Below are 7,977 nucleotides of genomic sequence, written 5' to 3' on the forward strand. Positions count from 1 at the left end.
CCCCTTGAATGAAATGCTTAGAAGTATGTTAACCCCCAATTCCCTTCCCTTTACTATGTATGATAAATGGCTTAGTTACTTAATAGGGATAAATACTTTGCTGTGACTTTCATACTTCTCATTTGGATAAAATCTTAAAAAGGGCATTTGTGCACTTTCCATGTACTGTCTAGTGGAGTATCTGAGCACATATGTGAACACCTGTTTATTATCAGCCTTGGGGGTCCTATCCAATGCCATCCTTTCTAGTTATGTATCTTGGTGCAATTTTTTTTTGCAGAATTTTCTAACCCTCTTTGAGAGCTAGTTGGGGAGAATGCTCCATATCCCTCCAGTTGCCTGATTCTGGGGCAATTCACGTGGCTCTAACCTCCCATGACACATCCACCTTTAGCAGGGACTCACATTCTGTGTGAGCTGTCTGGGAACATCAGACCTCCTCCAGGTGACTCAGTGTGACCCATGACCATGGAGGTATTTTTTTAAAGGAATTTTTTTTTTGAGAGTCTTGCTCCCTCACCCCAGCTGGAGTGCAGTGACATCATCACAGCTCACTACAACCTCAAATGCTTGGGCTCAAGTGATCCGCCTGCCTCAGCCTCCTGAGTAATTGGACCCATGGGAGTGTGCCACTGCGCCAGGATGATTTTTCTATTTTTAGTAGAAATGGGGTCTTGCCCTTGCTCAGGCTGCTCTAAAAGGAATTTTTAAAAAGGAAAAGAACATTGCAATGAGCAAGTGCCTTATCATTGCAGAACTTAACTTGGGCGGTCCCAGCACTTGTTCTTCCGTGGTGACAGGGTTGGGAGCCAACTCTAAAAGTATTTTTTTTCTTCTTAAAGGTCAGACAGATTAAATGTAAGCAACAAAGAAAAGAGCCAAGCTGTGTCCCAAGATGTAACACACAGGGATTTCAACAAAATCAGGCATTTTCCTTTGAGGAATCACAAGGTTTAGGGAATGATTTTTAGTCAGAGAGGGCTTTGAGCAGGAAAGCTCAAAACTGTCCTGTATTAGTGTGCTCTGTTTTGGACCTGGGCTAGCTCTGGGTCAGTGGCATTCCCTCTGCCCTGAAATTAACATGCTATAAATGGATGGGCTGGGTCTCAGACCAGCAAAGAAGCCAGCTTGAAAAATCATTCTGGGAAATGCACTGAATCACTTGCTCCAGGCACAGAAAGCCACTGTGCCTTGAGAAACGGGATGTCAGCAAAGTCCCTGAACGAGCACCCTCAGACTTGCTGGCCGAAAGTCAAGATTCACCCTTCATTCTGTCTTCCTGTCACTTCACTACTCATGTTATTTAGGGCTTGATTTCTGCTAATGGGTTCTCTTTAGAGACTATCTGGAGATAGATTTTTAAAAGCCTTCCCTTCCGGATCCCTTTGGGATAGAAACCACAGAGCTGTTTAGTAGTCTGAGATAACCCTTATTTTCCAACCACTGTATTCTGGGCAACTGCCTTTGCTCTTCGCACACACAAGGTAATGACTGCAAATGAATTCCAGGCAAGAGCAGAAATCCCCATGTGCTGTGTGTCATCTGCTCTGTGCAGGCCTGAATGTTGGTCCTGCCCATTGGCTGTTCTTTGTGTCACTTCAAAGTCTGCCTCCCTTGAGTCCCAACCAAGATACACCCTTGGGCAAGAGGACAATGCTGTTGAGGCTGTTTATAGCTTCAGTTCCCAGGCACTCCATTTTATTTAGTTGTTGTTCCTCTACTTTTTCCAAATAAGCAGTCTGTCCAAAAAAGGATCAAATGGAAAACTTTATAAATACTCCAAATGGTGGAAACAGGAAATGGAATAAAAATGATGTAGCTATTCACAGAAAACATGCTGTCATTTTTTTCTCTGTAAATATATGCTATTCATTTTCAGAAGGAGGCTTTGCCTAAAGAGAAAGGGGGGAAAAACAGGCTCAGTGTGACTGGCTGACTTTGGAGACCATTCAGAGAAGCTGCCCCAGGGTGCACAGGACGCCCCTGGGGTGGGTGGGGCAGGGCTGCACTGCTTGGAAACCTCTGAAGAATAGGTGTGGTTTCTGCTGTGGAAATGCAAAGTGAAGTCTTGCTGGGTACCCAAGTCCCAGTATCTTGTGACTTATTTAACCATGTCAACGGTATCGGTCCCAATTCCAGTGATCTGATGCTTAAGCCATATGCAATTTCTTCTTGGCAACGTTGTTCATATAATAATAACTGCCATCTATATAATGCTTTTATGTGCCGGGCACTATTGTGAGTGTTTTATAAATATGAATCCTAAATGGTGGGGTATTATTATTCCCATTTTATAGATGAGGAAGCACAAAGGAACAACTAACCTACCTGAGAACACATGATTTAGGAATGATGGAGCTGAGATTTAAACCTAGGAAGTTTGGTTCCAAAACCCATTCCCTTACTAGTATCCTTTTATTGTGAGTTAAGGAAAGACTAGAAAAGCAACCACAAAGCACCTTCTTGAACAAATCAAACATTTCTTATTGACACTGTTTGGACTTCATACAGGAAGATTTGATGAATATAATTATGAAGGGGTTGCTCGACCTATAAAGTAGAAAATGGCATCCAGTCATATGTGTCCTTGTAAGAGAAGGGAGGAGGGGTTTCACACAGACGGAAGAGGAGAAGGCCAGGTGAAGGTGTGGGTGGGGCCTGGTGGGATGTGGTCATGAGCCAAGGGATGCTGCAGCCATCAGAAGCAGGAAGACGTGAGAAACACTCTTCCCTACAGGCGCTGAGGGGTGTGCAGTCCTGCCAAAGCCTGGATTTCAACCCAAGGGCACTGATGTCAGACTTCTGGCCCCAGAATGGGATTGTCCAAACTCTATCTCTTAAGTAAAACTTCAGTCTTTCGAGAGCAGAGGAGTCAGAAGAGGAGGATTAAATGTTTTACCCTCTGTAATACCGTCATCTAAGTCAGTAGTTATCATACACTTTGGTCTTGGTACTTCTTTTCACTCTTAAAAATTATTGGGGACCCCAAAGAGCTTATCTTTATGTGGAGTATACCTATAGATATTTACCATAGTAGAAACTAAAACTGAGCAAATTTAAAAATATTTAATTCATATAAAATATTTAATTCATATAATAACAAGCAGCCTATTACATGTTGACATAAATGACATATTTTTGTGAAAAATGTCCATATTTTCAAAAAAACTTAGTAAGTAGAATTGCATTGTTTTACACTTTTTTTTTTTTGGCAAATCTCTACCATGTCTGGCCTAATAGAAGGCAGTTAGATTTTTGTATCTTCTTTGCATTCAGTCAGTTGAAAAACATTGTTTTGGTTGAAGTGTATGAAGAAAATCTAGCCTCACATAGATATGTAGTTGCAAAAGGAGTGGTATTTAAATAGCCTTTTGGATAATTATAAATTTTTGAGTCTTCATAAAATTAAACAAATGATAATTTTTTAAGATTAACTGTAATGTAGAATCTGAAACAACAATATCAATGAATTTTTGTTACTCTTTTACATTAAAATTCATTGGTGGATTTTGTACTTGAATGTTTGATCCATGAATAAATTTATTTATTTATTTTTAATTGTGGTGAAATACACATAACATAAAATTTACCATTTTAACCACTTTAAGTGCACAATTCAGTAGTGTTAAGTACATTCTCATTATTGTGCAACCATTACCAACATCTGTCTCTGGAACTCTTTTCATCTTGCAAAGCTGAAACTCTGTCCCTATTAAACATAAACTTCCCAGTCCTTTCCCCCAATCCCCAGCAACTGCCACTTTACTTTCTGTCTCTATGAATTTGACTATTCCTCAGATAAGTGGAATCAGATAGCATTTGTCCTTTCTGTGACTGGCTTATTTCACTTAGCATAATGTCCTCAAAGTTCATCCATGTGTAGCATGTGTCAGAATTTCCTCTCTTTGTGAGGCTGAATAATATTCCATTATTCTATTTTATGTATATACTACATTTTCTTTATCTATTTATCTGTTGATGGACACTTGAGTTGTTTACACTTTGTAACTAATGCTGCTGTGAACATGGGTGTATAAGTATCTGTTTGAGTTCCTCTTTTTGATTCCTTTCATTATATTCCTAAGAGTAGAATTACAAGGTCATATGGTAATTATATTTTTAATTTTTTTGAGGAACTGCCATATTGTTTTCTGTAATGGCGGCAGCATTTTAGAGTCCCACCAATAGTGTACCAGCATTCCAGTTTCTCCACATCCTTACCAACACTTGTTATTTTCTGTTGGTTTTTTTTAATACATAGTAACTATACTAGTGGGTATAAAGTGACATCTCATTGTGGTTTTAATTTTCATTTCCTTGATAATTAATGATATTGAGCACTTTTCATTTATGTTTTATTTTTTAATTTTATGAGGTCTTCTGGCAAGGACTGGAAAACCTGCAAGACAAATTTTAAAAGAGCTATTACACTTTTTAATGTATGTTTTGGTTGTTTGTAAATATTCTTTAGAGAAATGTCTTTTCAAATCTTTTGCCCATTTTTAAATCAGATTATTTGTGTTTTGTTGTTATTGCTGTTGGGTTGTAGGAGTTCTTTATATATTCTGCATATTAACCCCTTTTCAGATATGTGATTTGCATATATTTTCTCCCATCCTATAGGTTACCTTTTCACACTGTTGATTGTGTCCTTTGAGGCACAGAAGTTTTTAACTGTGATGTAATCCAATTTGTCTAATTTTATTTTTGTTGCTTGTACTTTCTTTGTCCTACCCAGGAAATCCTTGTCAAATACAATGTCATGAAGTTTTCCTTCTACGTTTTCTTCTAAGAGTTTTATAGTTTTAGGTCTTATGTTTAGGTCTTTGATGAATTTTGAGTTATTTTTTGTATATAGTCTAAGGTAAAGGTCCAACTTCATTCTTCTGTATGTGGGTATCTGGTTGTCTCAGTACCATTTGTTGAAAGGACTGTCTTTCCCACTGAATGGTCTTGGCACCTTTGTTAAAAATCATCTGACCATATGTGAGTGTTTATTTTGGGGCAGTCTGTTCTATTCAATTGGTCTATATGTCTACTTGTATGTTACTTGTGCATGATTTTTTAACATCATTTATTGATCATTTTGGAAATGTTGGTTTATTGCGTTTTTCATGTCTTGTAAAATATTGACTTATTTTACTTACAGTATTAGTAGAATCATGTTCCTCAACATCACCACCAATCTCATTAAAAAAATGTCTTTAAGTGTTGGTAAGCCATCATGATGGTGGATACAAGTTTTCTGAAATTCTAATCCGCCCCCCCCTCCCGAAAGCTCTAATTTTATCATTGCCAACAAGAGTGACAGTTGCTTTCCTTGAGTGACAGGCTCATTGCATTCATCTGAAAATAATTCATGCCAGTACTCAAGTCTGAATAGCCACAGTTAAACAATTAGACAATTTGTGATAATAAATCATTTCTTCCATTTTAATTATTTATTTATTTTTTGATTACATGCTATCAACACTCTCCTGGTTTTCTTTCTCCATTACTGACCACTCACTCATTTTTTTCAAGCATAAGTTTTATTTTTAACTCAAGGCAAATCTTAAGAAAGCATGAGAACTTGTGAAAATAAAAAGTGCATTAAAATATCTTTAATAATGATCTTTTAAAAATCCACATCAACACTTAAATAACCTGGAACACTTTGGAATCTGTGGTTTCATGTCTTTTTTTAAAGTAATAGCTTAAAAAATGTTTAAATTGATACATTATAATTATACATATTTATGAAGTACAATCTGATGTTTTGATACATGTACATGTTGTATAATGATCAAATCAGGGCAGTTAGCATATCCATCACCTCGTGCATTTATCATTTCTTTGATAAGAGTATTCAAAAGTCTCTCTTCTAACTTTTTTATAATATACAATATCTTACTGTTAACCACATTCACCCTACTGTGCAACAGAACCCAGAACTTATTCTTCCTGTTCATCACTTGGTAACTACTGACCAACCTCTCCCGAACCCTCCTCTCTCTCCTCCTCTGTGCAGTTTCTGGTAACCACTATTCAACTCTGTGCTTCTAGGGTGTCAACTTTTCTTTAAGATTCCACATATGAATGAGATCATGTAGTATTTGTCCTTCTGTGCCTGTCTAATATCACTTAATATAGTGTCCTTCAGATCTATTCACATTGTTGCAAATGACAAGGTTTCGTTTCCCTCTTTTTTTCTTTTTTTGAGATTCTTCTCTTTTTTTAAATTTCAGGATATTATGAGGGTACAAACATTTTAGTTACATTTTATGTCTTTGCCTCATCCAAACGAGGATTAGAGGCATGCCCTTCCCCTCTACAATGCTTACTGCATCCATTAGTTGTGAGTTTACCCCCAACCAATCCCCTAATCCCTGGAGAATATCACTACCATGTGAGCACCATAGTGTTGATCAGTCAGTGCCAATTTGATAGCGAGCACAAGTGGAGCCTATTCTTCCCATCTTGTGATACCTCACTTCGGATAATGGGCTCAAACTCTATCCAGGAAAATATAAGAGGTGCTGTCATTTCTTATAATTTGGTAATATTCCACTGGATACATATACCAAATTTTAACAATCCACTCATGAACCGATGGGCACTTGGGTTGTTTCCACATCCTTGCAATAGTGAATTGTGCTGCCATAAACATTTGGGTGCAGATGTCATTATTATAGAATGTTTTTTGCTCTTTTGGGTAGATGCTTAATAGTGCTATTGCTGGATTGAATGGTATTTATATTTTTAGCTCTTTAAGGTATCTCCAAATTCTTTTCCCCAGAGGTTGCACTAATTTTCAGTCCCAGGTTTCACTCTTTTTAATGGCAGAATAGTATTCCATTATGTATATATACTACATTTTCTTTATCCATTCATCCATTGTCGGACACTTAGGTTGATTCTATATCTTGGCTATAGTAAATGGTGCTGCAATAAACATGGGAGTGAAGATATCTATTCTACATACTGATTTCATTTCCTTTAGATATATACCTCATAGTGGGATTGCTGGATCATATGAACCACTCATGTTTAGCCTTTGCTGGCTGCTATTCCTCTACTCAAACTTTAGTGGTGGGGCACACCCAAGTTTTGAGTTCCCTATATCTCTAGATTTGCTTTCTACCTAGGTGATTTCATCCAGTTTTGTAGTTTTGGATGCTATCTGTAAGCCAATTCTTTCTATCCTCTTTCTGTCTATCTATCGTCACCCTCCAATGAGCTCCAACTGCCTAGGGAACAGCTCTACTTGGGAATTATATAGGTATCTCCAACGAATGTGACCACAACAGAATCTTGCTTTCATTTCCTCAAACTGTTCCTCTCCATCTCAGTAAATGACACCACAATCCAAGCAAAAAATTAGTCATTTTTTATATTTTCCCCTTGTGCTCCACATCCAATATACCAGCAGCACCAATGGGCTGCCCACTCAAAATACATCTGAATCCAGCCACTGCTGTCACCTTCACAGCCCCACCCTTGGCCACCCTCATGGGAGTGAGAGTATTGGATACCTAGTATTCATCGCTTTTAATAGCCACCCCAAACATCCGTTCCCAGATTTATTTCACTGCATGGTCCTTGGGGTGATGCTATCAGTCAGTGGGAGGGTATTTATAAGAAAGAGTCCCATGAACTTGAGGCTGTCTGTACTAAGGATATTGTTATATCACATGATGCATTCTCTTTGAAGACTCCAAGGAGAAATTTATATTCAATCCAGTAGAAAGAGTGGTTTGTATACTGGCTAGAATTCTTTGGTTATAAGTAGATAATTATGTAATTTATCATCAACTAAGATGCTTTATGGAGTAAATGGGAGCCCTCCTGATCTTTATGCTGGGGCTGTCCCAAGCAAACCAGGGCACGTGATCACCTTAGCTGTAGTAAAAGAAGCAAACTCGAGCTGGATTAACTGAAAAGAGGGGGCTTTGATGTAAGGACCATGGTATCACATGGACACAGAGAACAAGAAAG

General features: G+C 37.9%; 1 non-coding gene across 1 annotated transcript; it reads right to left on the reverse strand.

The window, feature by feature from the left end:
* Positions 1-4,371: 4,371 nt before the first annotated feature.
* LOC142876795 (U7 small nuclear RNA) lies at positions 4,372-4,433 on the reverse strand. Its single transcript, XR_012923613.1, has one exon. It is a non-coding gene; the product is annotated as a U7 small nuclear RNA (small nuclear RNA).
* Positions 4,434-7,977: the final 3,544 nt, after the last annotated feature.

The sequence above is a fragment of the Microcebus murinus genome, chromosome 15 (genome assembly GCF_040939455.1).
Source record: "Microcebus murinus isolate Inina chromosome 15, M.murinus_Inina_mat1.0, whole genome shotgun sequence".
NCBI classification, from domain to species: domain Eukaryota; kingdom Metazoa; phylum Chordata; class Mammalia; order Primates; family Cheirogaleidae; genus Microcebus; species Microcebus murinus.